Source organism: Ictidomys tridecemlineatus, chromosome 9 (genome assembly GCF_052094955.1).
Source record: "Ictidomys tridecemlineatus isolate mIctTri1 chromosome 9, mIctTri1.hap1, whole genome shotgun sequence".
Classification (NCBI taxonomy): Eukaryota; Metazoa; Chordata; class Mammalia; order Rodentia; family Sciuridae; genus Ictidomys; species Ictidomys tridecemlineatus.
This window is the reverse complement of record NC_135485.1, coordinates 1,376,699-1,389,179: the sequence shown is the minus strand read 5'-3', so window position 1 is coordinate 1,389,179 and position 12,481 is coordinate 1,376,699. Positions and strand designations below refer to the sequence as shown.

Below are 12,481 nucleotides of genomic sequence, written 5' to 3'. Positions count from 1 at the left end.
AAAAGATGTAGATAGCCAGGGTGCCAAGAGCTTCCTAATTCTGAAAGAACTGATGGATCTTCACCACTGAGAAGAATGTGATAGGAATGTTGGAAATACACAAAGGAAGAAAGGGGAGCCCAGGGCTGGGGGCGGGGGTGGCCAAGGAGGGCAAGTGTCAAGGCTGGGTGAGGTGGGCAGGAGTGATGGGCTCCATTGGCTGTCCATGCCTGAATTGGTCTGCCGTATAAAGTACTGGAGACAGTTGGCCTCAGGTTTTATTGGCCCAGATTCATCACTATCTGCACAAAGTTAGGATTTTGCTATGAGGAAGAGGAGGGCAGAGTGGGCTAGCTGTTGGAAGCTTGCTGTGCCTGCCATCACTGTTCCTTCTCTGAGCAGCTTCAGGTACCCCCTTTTCTCACCTTGGTCCTCTCCTTCAGGCTGCCCCACTGTGGCCCTCCTCCCACCTCTCCTACCTTATCTCCTGTTATTTGCTTACCTCAGGATCATTAGAGGTCAGTTCCAGTAAGGCTTTCCCCACACAGGGCCCTGTGCTTCCTCCTCACACACTCTTTTGTCACAGCCCTCCTGGAGGCATGTGAGCCCCACAGAGGCAAGGCCACCTCCCATTGTCCAGGACAGGTATACTGGCTGCTTTCTGGCCCCATGGCCACCTACTTTCTGGTCCTCCCTGGTTGGGCCCCAGTATACCAGCCACCTGTCTCACTGGGGCCTTTCCTTCCCCTGGGCTCTGGAAGCTCTCTCTAGCCTTATCTAAGCCTGCCCTTAGGCATGTACTGGGGGCTTCCCTGGCACCATCCTGACCTTCCCCAGCTCTGCTGCTCTCTGTCTGCACATGTCATCCACTGAGTACCAGTTCGGTTCCCTGATGTGCTCTACCAAGCCAAGGGGCTCAACTCTCTCCTTCCATATCCACTCAAATAAATGAGTGGATAGTGCAGAGTTCATACTTTCCTGTGCATTTTCCAAAAATACCAGTACTACAGGACTTTCATTTGAATAATAAAATTCAGGAAATATTTTATGAGAAGGTGGTAGGGAGTGAGAAAATTACTGTGCACTAAGATGGACTTAAGTGTGAATAGTTGTAGAAATGTATTTGGAACATCGGGCAAAGCAACAAAACCAAGCCCAAAAGTGGGGTCCTGGATGGACATGATGAATATGACTCTGTGGAGTACAGAACCATCAGGAGCCAAGTGCAGCTCATAAGCTCCAACCAAAGTCCAGCCATCTGCCATCTTCAGGGGCTTTGTCTCCTGTCCCAACCTTCACCTTCCTCCTTGGCCTTGCTCTGGACCCTCTGCAACTCTCTCCTTCCATACCCAGTGGTTTCTGTCCTGGCTGTGTCCTCTCTGGCCTAAGCTCCCTACCTCTGGGCACCCCAGACATATGCTTGGTCCCCACTGCCCTACTCCTGTGCTCAGCTGTCCAGCCCTACCCCCCACACCTCCCACCCTGTACCTGTCACACAGTGGGGCTGCAGTTGTGTTATTTGTCTCTCCCCTGCACCATGCTGAGCTCCAAGGGCCCCGACTGTATATGCCTGATGGTGCTGGACTCCAAGTCAGGCCTGGGGATAGACAGCAGGTGAAGAACTGCATGGACCCCCTCACCTTGGCACTCAGCCCCAATGGCTGCCCCCTTTGGACTCAGTGTTCTTTTGTCTTCTCCTCCCTGGTTGCTGGTTTCTAGTCCTGGGTGATGCCCATGCCACCTCCCCGTCTTGCAGCCCAGGCACTGGGGAAAGTCGTAAAGTGGGAATGATTGAGTTCATGTGACATTAAGGTCATCAACCTGAGAGGGACCTGGTCTCGTCAGCCACTCCAAACATTTCTGTTGTCTCACAAATCTCTACCCTTTTCTCAATCTTAAAAGAGGACCCTCTTACCTAAGTGAGGTTCAAGTTCCTAACTGTGCCTCCTCTCTGCCTGGTGTTTTCCTGTGCAGCTCCTCCCACTGTCCCACAGGTCTTGTCTCAGAAGGTGATAAGGGAATATTGGAAGCAAATTTGTTTTCAAAAAACCAGTTTCTTGACAACCACAAACTACCAAAGCCTAACTCAAATGAAACTGATAACCTGAATATTCCTGTAATTATTAAAGAAATTGAATTTATAACTGAAAGTTCCTAAAAAGAAAACCCCAAGTCCAAATGACTTCATGGGAGGATCTTATCTAATATCTAAAGATAAGTTAAGTTATACAACCTAATCCAAAAAAACAGAACAGGAAGGATCCCAATTCATTTGTGAAGCTAGTGTTACTCCTGATGCCAAACCAGACAAAGAAAGTTGAAAAGTAGAACAAAACTACAGACTAACGTTACTCAGGAACTTACATGCAAAGTCCTCAACAAAATGTTACAAACCAATCCAATGATATATAAGTGAAATTTATACAATGTCCAAATGAAATTTATTCCTGGAATGAATGCAGCGTTAATCAATGCAATCCATTGTATCATCATGCTAAAGAATAAAAGGATAGTATCAACAGATGCAGACAAAGCATTTGACATGCATCCATGATAAAAATTCTCAGCAAGTTAGAAATAGAAGGAAACAATGTCAACCTGGCAAAGATCATATTTTTTTAAAAAAAGGCAACTGCATGTTTAATGAGAAAAGGAAGAATGTTTTCCTAGGGAGCAGGAACAATTTATTAATATTGATTTATTTTTGTATGTGTGGTACTGGGGATTGAACCCAAGGCTGCTCTACCACTGAGCTGCAACCTCAATCCTTTTTATTTTTTGAGACAGGGTCTTACTAAGTTGCCCAGGCTGGTCTTAAATTTGAAATGTTCCTGTCTCAGTCTCTCGAGTACCTGGGGTTACAGGTGTGCACCACCACACCAGGCTTAAGACTGCATATTGAAGTTCTAATACTGCAAAAGATAAGAGAAAGGAATAAATGATGTACAGATTGTAAAGGAAGAAGAAAACTTCTCTATTTGAAGATGACGTGATTGTCTAGAAAATCACAAGGAATATACTAAAAATATTTTTTAAATTCCTAGAACAAATGATTCCAACAAGTCACAATCAACACACAAAAATCAATCACATTTCTATAAAATGACAGTGAACAAGCAGAGAGTGAAATTTAAAACGCAATGCCATTTACAGTTATGCCAAAGAGTATTCTCTTTGGGATGGACAGTCCCCAACTTGCTGTGGTTCAGCATTAGGTATTTTCACTGTGCCATGTGTGAAAACCAAACGCATACAATTTCAGTCACTTCCCCGGCTAGTGATGTGTGCAGTACCACCCTCTCTCTACCTTCCCACAGTGAGATCAAGTCGCAGCTCCCAGGCCTCTGTGGTCACAGGGTCGGCACAGTTGGCTCTCTTCAGTATGCTGTGTTCCTAAAATTCGATGTTTGGTAGATTAGGAAAATTACCTTCCCTTATCACCTTACAACATTTCAATTCACAGTGGGAGAGGATTATCTATACTTAAATGTTCAGTTAAGAAAATGTTATGCCCCAAATGACAAGTACTGATGAAAATAATCAAACATCTGATAAATTAATAGATATATTGTAGAGCTAGGGTTGTGACTCAGTGGTAGAGGGCTTGCCTCACACGTGTGAGGCACTGGGTTCACTTCTCAGCACCACATATAAATAAATAAATAAATAAATAAATAAAATAAAATTCCATCAATAACTAAAAAAATTTAAAAAAATAAAAAGAAGAGATATATTGTGTTCATGGTACAGAAGATTTGACATATGAATGTGTCAGTTCTCCCTAAATTGACCCGTAGGTTTGTAATGTGGTTTATTAGTTTATTTAAAACTCAGGCAAGGTGTCCATAGACACAGAAAAGCTTATTCTAAAGTGTGTATGAAAAGGCACAGACCTTAGAAAAGCTAAAGCAATCTTGACGAAAAATGAGCTGGGAGGAATCACTTCCTGATAGACTTAATGTGCAGCAGAGAGATAGACACATAGATCAATGGAACAGAAAAGAGAAGTCAGCAATAGACTCACCAAATATGCTCAACTGTTTTTTGACAAAGGCATAATACACGTGGTAGAAAAGAATTGTATTCAGATTCATGTCAGGCTGATCATGCACAAAGACAGCTTGAAGAGCTCATGTCTACACTGGATATTTTGTATGTCTTCCCTGCATTTTATTACCTCTTATTAGTGTTTGGGAGACCTTCAGAAATAAGTGCTTTTAATATTTGTATTGTGGTTGCCTCTAATTTCCTACCAGCAGTAGTAATTCTGCATTTGTGACTTACAATATAATTAGTTGCTGTGGAAATGATTTTTATGTTCTAAACAGAGGACTAGAATAGTACATGGTAAAAAAGGCAGATCAACTACACGTAAAAATGTTTGTTCCTTCTAAAAGCCTTATTGTTTGAAACACAAAAGGCAGAAAGGCAAGTATTCTGAAATATTTAGTGACATTATCAAAAAGTAACAACTTCCTTGAAAATCCTTTAAGATTACAAAGTTATATAACTATGGAATTTGGCTGCTTGGGAGGCAGAGGCACGAGGATCAGATCGTGAATTCAAAGCCAGCCTCAGCAAAAGCTAAAAATAGGGCTGATATGTGGCTCAGTGGTCAAATACCCCTGAGTTAAATCCCTTGTGCCTCCCAAAAAAAGATGGAATTTGGGAGGAGTAGTGGAAATCATCTGTGAAGCCGCAATTTGACAGACAGGTGCCAGAGAAAAAGCAGGGACACCTGAATCGGGAGAATTCAGAGCTGCCCTCCCACTCCCACCACTATATAATCATGAGATCTTAGGAGTTGGTGACTTATGGCCTGCTGTATCAAATCCTAAAACATGGCACTGGCTGCAATATGTCTATTGGAGGCTAAAAGATGGCATCTAATAAAATGTGATAAATAATCACTGTGATTATTTGTAGGGCAGATAATAACCCTAATGAGCTTGTGGCTTTAGGCAGAGCTGGGCCAACAAAATGCTAGCACATGCTTGGATTGCTATTGTCTGCATGTGACAATGAAGAAGGACAAACTTGGAAAAGAAGTGGCCAGTATATGAGTAGGAATGAAAGGGAATGAGATTCCAGAAAGTTGGAATATGTCAATGATTTTCATCTTCACCCAGTGAAAGATAAGTTTTAAAAGGTCTATAAATTAAAACACACAAATCAGGCTGGGGTTGTGGCTCAGTGGTAGAGAGCTTGCCTCGTATATGAAGCACTGAGTCCAATCCTCATCACCACATAAAAATAAATAAATTAAATAAAGGTATCATGTCCATCTACCATATATATTTAAAAATAAATAAATAAATAAAACACTCAAATAATCAAAGGTATGAGTGACCCTGAAGCCTATTGCTAACACATCTGAAACATTTATGATCCTTATATTTGTACATCTATGGAAAGAAAAGAATAGAAAGCATTAAAAGTTTGTGCCTTTCCCACGAACTCCCAATAACTCAAGGTTCCTGCAGTGAAATCTGGAGAGAGGACACATCTCTAAATGAGTTGTGGATGTGTCTCAGGAGCATGGAGCTGACCAAAGTCAAGTGGAAGGAGCTGATTCTGTTTCTGAGAGCTGTACTTCCCACAGAATCACCAATCCAAGCTGAAATATTCTATGATTATTTGATGCTTAAAGCAACCCAGCCCCTTAATCTCTATTTTTTAAAAATATTTTTTAGTTATTCATGGACACAATGTATTTTTTTGTTTATTCATTTTTATGTAGTGCTGAGGATCGAACCCAGTGCCTCACATGTGTGAGGCAAGTGCTCTCCCCACTGAGCCACAACCTCAGCCCTTAAGCCCTTAATCTCTATTTTAAGAGTATTTTTGCTATAGAGATAATTCGAACTTGATAGTTATTTTTTCTATTTTTCCTTTTTTTTTAATGAAACCAGTATTTAAAAGATTTAATACAAGGAAAAAAGGTATTGTATAGTGGTACCAATTCTTAATACAATTACTAAGCATAGTTTATATAATTTCAAAAGTTATTCACATTATTGCTCCATACCACAGTTGTATGGAACAAACGCTTGACACACATTAAAACTTGTATAATTTCTCCATTATTTCTGTTAAGAAGTCACTGTCACTTGTGTTGTTGTTTCTTTGAAGGGAATCAATAATTTTTCTATCTGTTTTTGTGATTTTTTTCTTTTTTTTTTGTAATTTTATGTCATGCAGAGATGGGTACTTTGTGTCTTGTGATCTGTGGTATTTCTTTTACGTGTGTCTCTCATCAGCTTTAGAAACTTCTTAGTTCTTATCTCTTTAAAATTTCCACTCTCTTCTTCTTCCTCTGCTTTTGGAACTGAGGCTGGACCTATTTTAGAGATTTTCACCATGTTCCATGCATCTCTTATTTATGCTCTTTTCTTTTTTTCTATTTTATCTACATCTCAGTCTGGTATTTTGTCTGATCTTCAGTTCTTTTGTCTATCTTCCATTCACTAATCTTTTCTTCAGGTGTTTTAATCAGCTTTTTTGCTAATGTAACCAAAAGAGCTGATGAACAATTTTAAGGAGGAAAAGTTTTTTTGCGGGGCTCACAGTTTCAGCGGTCTAAGTCCATGGACAGCTGTTTATATTATTTTATGTGCATATAATTTTTAATAAATTCTTAGTTGTAGTTGGACACAGTACCTTTATTTTATTTATTTTTATATAGTGCTGAGGATCGAACCCAGTGCTTCACATGTGCTAGGCAAGCGCTCCGCCACTGAGCCCCAGCCCCAGCCCAGTGTGTGCATTTAATTTTAACTGATAGAAATGGTGTTGCCTTGGGGCTGGGTTGTGACTCAGCAGTAGAGCACTTGCCTCATTCGATCCTCAGCACCACATAAAAATAAATAAACAAAATAAAAGTTTTGTGTCCATCTACAATTTAAAAAAATATATTTAAAAAAAGAAATGATCTTGTCTTATAGATGTCATTCCTCTCATTTCATTTTTTTCCCAACGGATCCTTTGCTTTTGAGACTATCACATTGCCAATGTCCACCCTGTCCATTTCTCCGCCTGTTCCAAGCCCCTGCACCCCCATCATATGCCTCTGCTCCCTTTTACCTGTCCATTCTGGTAACGGACATGCAGGCTGCTTCTGACACCTGCCACCACAAACACCACCACAGTAGATATCCTCACACAGGGCCCCTTATGAACTTGTCTTATGAGAATGTTGCTGATATTTGTAAGCAAGCAGGGGTGACCTGGGGTCATGGGTTACATATCTGCTTCCTCATGGTGCTGGGCTTAGACCATCATGTGCTCCCAACACCTGTGTGTGAACTCCTCTTCCCAGAACATGCCAGCCATTCCTTGGCATCACTTAGTTCCACCATTCTTCATCACGAGCTATCAGAAGATGGGTCAGGTGAAGTCTGTATACAGGCAGTTTAAGAAAGGAAGCACCCAAGGTGTGAGAGGCCACCACCCCACAGCAGCTCACCTGAGAGCATCTGGCAGGTCGTGCCTGGGCTGAGCGTGTCTGGTGCTGAGTGGCACTCAGCCTAGGGAGAGCCCCATCCCTTTCCTTTCAGGACCAGCCTGGGATCTCTGGAGACTTCCATCCTTGCAAGCAAGATCATTTCTTTTGTTGTGAGTCAGACCTGGAAGCAGGGGAACAGTGATGTTTACATCCATCCCTGAGGCGATGGACAGGATGCAAAGAAGACTTCTATGGCATATAAATCAACTGCTTCCTCTTACAGTGAGATGGAATAGCCACTCTGGGGTGAGGTACCCTGTGGTCACCAGAGGGGCCTCCAGGTGCACAGGAGTTTTACCTGCTCTTTCATGTTAGTTCTCCTGCCTCACTTGGAAAGACAACAAGCAAAGGACTTTGGCCATGATGGAGTGAGAAAAGACAGGCTTACGTCTCTTAGCATCTAGAGCCAGATGAAATGACGGTTCTCAGATATCATACAGCAGGCATCTAGGACTACAATCCCTTAGAAAAGGGAAACCAGGTGACCCCAGTCTTCCTACCTGGTGAAGTTTCTGGGTTGAAGCACAAGGAAGGGAAATCCAAATATCCCATTGTAGATTTATATCAGAGTCCAGGGAGACTAGAGAGCTAGAATTGTGAGGCTCATTTTCTGTGGTCCAGACAACAAGAAATACATGGAGAGGATTCTGCAGATGGGTCCCTCCAGACTTTGGCTGAGTCCTGATCTTGAAATATGTGAGAAGAAAGAACCACTGGGAAGTAGCAACCAAATAATTACCAAGCTCACATAGTGCCAGAAATAGTTCATTTCCCATCAACTGGGGTGAAAGACCTCACTCCAGGCATGAGTAGTCTCCATTAGTAGAGAATTTACCCTAAGCCAAAGGCTACTCTGGGCCCCTCCCAAGAAAACTTAATACTTTAAATGATTACCATGTTCCCAAGTAATTTAACTACATTCCATAACAAAGTCTAAAACTATTTTAAGGAATACAGCAAAATCTAGTATCCAACAATGTAAAAGTCACATTGTCTGTCATTAATAAAAATTGCAAGCCAGGTGTGGTGGTGCACTTACCAACTCAGTGAGACCCTGTCTCTAAATAAAATATAAAAAAATGGCTGGGGATGTGACTCAGTGGTTAAGCACCTCTGGGTTCAATCCTCAGTATGAAAAAAAAAAAAAAAACATTGCCAAGCATCTAAAGGAGGAAAGGTATTATGTATAACTAGGAGAAAAAAAAATCAATCAATAGCAATAGACCTAGACATGACAGAGATGCTATAATTACCAGATAAGAACATTAAAAAATAGTTATTATAACTGTACAACTGTTTCTCAACATAAATTGCCATCTCTCCATATTTTCTCTAACAACTGAGATCATCAGACCATTTTTCTTCATTTGCCAATCTGGTGGGTGTAGTTAGCAGTATTTTTTCTCTTATAAAATATAATCTCACAATTCTTTTATTTTTATATTAGTGTCTGTCTGTCTGTTGGCCTTATTGATTTGTAGCAATCCTTCTAAATCTGGATGTTAGCCTCAAGTATGGATATATCTTTCTCTTTGTGTTCTTAAAGAACTGAGTTCCTGACTCTAAGGTAGGTGAGTTTGTTTATATGTTTAGGATTTTGGTGGACTTGTTTTAGAATCTTTCCCTTCCCCAGGATTTGAAGAAAACCACCTACCAACTTTGTTTTAACTTTCTGATTTACAAACAAAAGCCAAACATTTACAAAAGCTGAATTGATTATACAAGTCTGTCACATGTCAAGATGTTAGCTCTTTAGTAGTAGTTTTCAAGTAAGAGTGTTAGTGTTTTATATATCTAAATATATATTAAACACTAAAATATACATGATACATACGTATTATTTTATATAAATTTATATTCATGTATTTAATACTATTTGGCTGTGTCTTTTGAGGTTAAGTTACAGACATCATAACTCCTCACCTGTAAGTGCTCAGGTCTTTTATTTTCTGAGAACAGTGACATATCTCCTGTAACAGTTGTTGAGTGCAAGGGAGTGGACATTGATACAATGCTAATATCTAATATGCAGGCCATGTTAAAACCTGACCTATTGTCCCAAAATATCCATATAGCAGATGTTTCCAGCTTCAAATCATGTCTTGTCTTATATTTCATCTAGAACAGATCCTCAGCCTTTCTTTGGCTTTCAGAATGTTGGCTTTTTTGAAGAGTTCAAGTAAGTTCTTTTGTAGAATTGCCTGATTTTGGATTGACCTGATATAGATAATTTTCTAATATTCTTTTTTATTAGCATTTTTATTTGTGTATATGGCCCATTCTTCCATAAAAATTTTGTTTTGGTCTTTGTTTTCTCAATTTTTAAAATTTCACTGTATGTGAGAGGTGTTAGCCTCTCCTTTGTAAAATGTGTTACAACTATTTTCCTCATTTATGGTTTGTCTTTTAACTTTTTTTATGTTATCTTACGCCATGCAAAGATTTGGTATTTTGTTGTGTGGGAGGAGTGTAATCAAATTTATTCTTGTTGTCCTCTCTGATAATACAAATGCTAACACAATGAGGAGGGGAGGGAAGAATAAAAGTTCATTGGATTAGACAAGGGGGATGAAGGGAGGGGAGGGATGGGAAGAGGAAAGACAGTAGAAGGAACCGGACATAGCTTTCCTTTGTTCACATATGAAGATGTGACCAGTGTGACACCACATCATGGACAACCACAGGAACGCAAGTTATACTCCATGTATGTATAATATGCCAAAAAATACACTCTGTGGGCTGGGTTTGTGGCTCAAGTGATAGAACGCTCGCCTAGCACCTGTGAGGCACTGGGTTCGATCCTCAGCACCACATAAAAATAAAATAAAGATGTAGTGTCCACCGAAAACTAAAAAAATAAATATTAAAAAATACACTCTACTGCCATGTATATCCAAAAAGAACAAATAAAAAATTTAAAAATAAATTTTATTTCCTTTATTACACCAGAATTTTGAGTTGTAGTTAGAAATCTATTCTCTACATCCAGATTTTAGAGGAATTCACCCATCTTTTCCCAGAGAGCTATATAGTTGTCCCAGCATCATTTATCAAAAAATCCATCTTTCTCCTGATAAATAGGGAACGCCATCTCACACCACATTAGCTTTCTGTACGTAGTAGAGGCTACATCTGGGCATCTCATTCAGCTCTAGGGGTGTGTCTGCTCATGGACATGCTGCTGTAATCACAGAACATGGTGTATCAACACCTAGGTGGCCTGGTCTCCTTCATAATTCCTCTTCAGTATCTTATTTGCTCATCTACTTTCATAGAAAAACTTATTGGTATTGTTATGGAGATTTCATTAAATTCACAATTAACAAGAGCTAATATCTTGGTGATGTTGAGGCCTTTCAATCTAGACCATTTCATTTTATAATCTACTTTTGTATCTTTCAGGAGGTTTTAAAGTTTTCTTTACATAGGTTATACATAATTCTTATTCCTAAATATTTGATCTTCTTAATACTGCAAATGAGATTTTCTCTTTCATATGTCTTTATACTTATGATTTATGTGTATGAGTCTATTGATTTTTTATTTTAATTCTATTTCCTGAAACACTGCTGAATTTTCTGTTTGTTTCTCTAGAGATTTCCAGGAATATTATGTCATCTGCAACTCATAGTTTTCTGATTTTGTTTTTTCAATTCTTATGCCTCTACTTATCTTTTTCTTGACTAATTGCTTTGACTAATACCTCCATAAGAGTGTTATGGAGTAGTGTAGAGATTGGACATCCTTGCTTTGTTCCTGATCTTAGTAAGAATGTTATCTGGTGAGTCCCACTAAGAGGCTGGCTATAAAATTGAAATGTATATTTTATCTTTTTAAGGAACTATCCAGGTTTCTTATTTTTCAATAATTTTATCAGAATAAATCTTAAAATTTTTCATACATATATTTCCATAACTGTGTAGATAATCATATAATTTTCCCCTTAAACTTATTAATGTGGTAAATCATATTGATAGATTTTCTATATTGAGTTCAGTTTCCATTCTGGGTATAAACCTTGCTAAGCCATGGAGTATGTTTCTTTTTTTTTTCTTTTTCTTTTTTTTTTAACTGGTGAATATTCCCCTAGACATTTTAATATAATTGTAACATGTATGTATAATATATGTATCTCTTTATATACCTAATAATTATGATGTCATGGCAGTGGTTAAGAAAACGTCTGAGAACAGAGCACATGTTTTTAAATTATTTGTAAAAATAAAAACATCCATTTAAATCTTGATAAACAACCATTTCTAAGCATTTATAACTCCCTTCCTTTGTTCTTTTTTTTTCATTATGTGTTGTGAAATTATACCTTGAAACGAGGGCCAGGTACATGGTAGACAAGTGCTCTACTACTACGCTATTTTCCACTCTTCACTCTTTCTTTATTTTATTAATTAATTTTACAGTAGGATGGATTTGACATATTGTACACAAGTGGAGCACAATGTCTCATTCCTCTGGCAGTAGTACATGGTGCAGAGTCACTCCCCTAGTGTGATCATACATGAATATAGGTAATAATGTCTGTCTCATTCTACCATCCTTCCCATCCCCACAGCCCCACCCCTCCCCTCACTCTGCTCTACAAACCAAAGTTCCTACATTCTTCCCTATCCCCCTGTCCCACTATGGAGCAACATCTGCTTATCAGAGAAAACATTCAGCTTTTGCTTTGGGGGGGATTGGCTTATTTCACCTAGCATGATATTCTCCAACTCCATCCATTTACTTGCAAATGCCATAATTTCATTCTTCTTTAAGGCTGAGTAATATTCCATTGAGTATATGTACCACATTTTCCTTTATCCATTCAACGGTTGAAGGGCATCTGGGTTGGTTCCATAGTTTAGCTTTTGTGAATTGATCTGCTATAAACATTGATGTGACTGCATCACTGTGATATGCTATTTTAAGTCCTTTGGGTATAAACTGAGGAGTGGGATAGCTGGGTCAAATGGTGGATCCATTCCAAGTTTTCTGAGGAAT

The 12,481-nt window shown here is 39.2% G+C and overlaps 1 protein-coding gene across 6 annotated transcripts in view; it reads left to right on the top strand.

Annotated features, from left to right (window-relative positions):
- The window catches only part of Poln (DNA polymerase nu), a 162,887-nt gene that overhangs the window by 102,022 nt on the left and 48,384 nt on the right, over nucleotides 1-12,481 (top strand). The gene's annotated exons all lie outside the window — the stretch shown is intronic.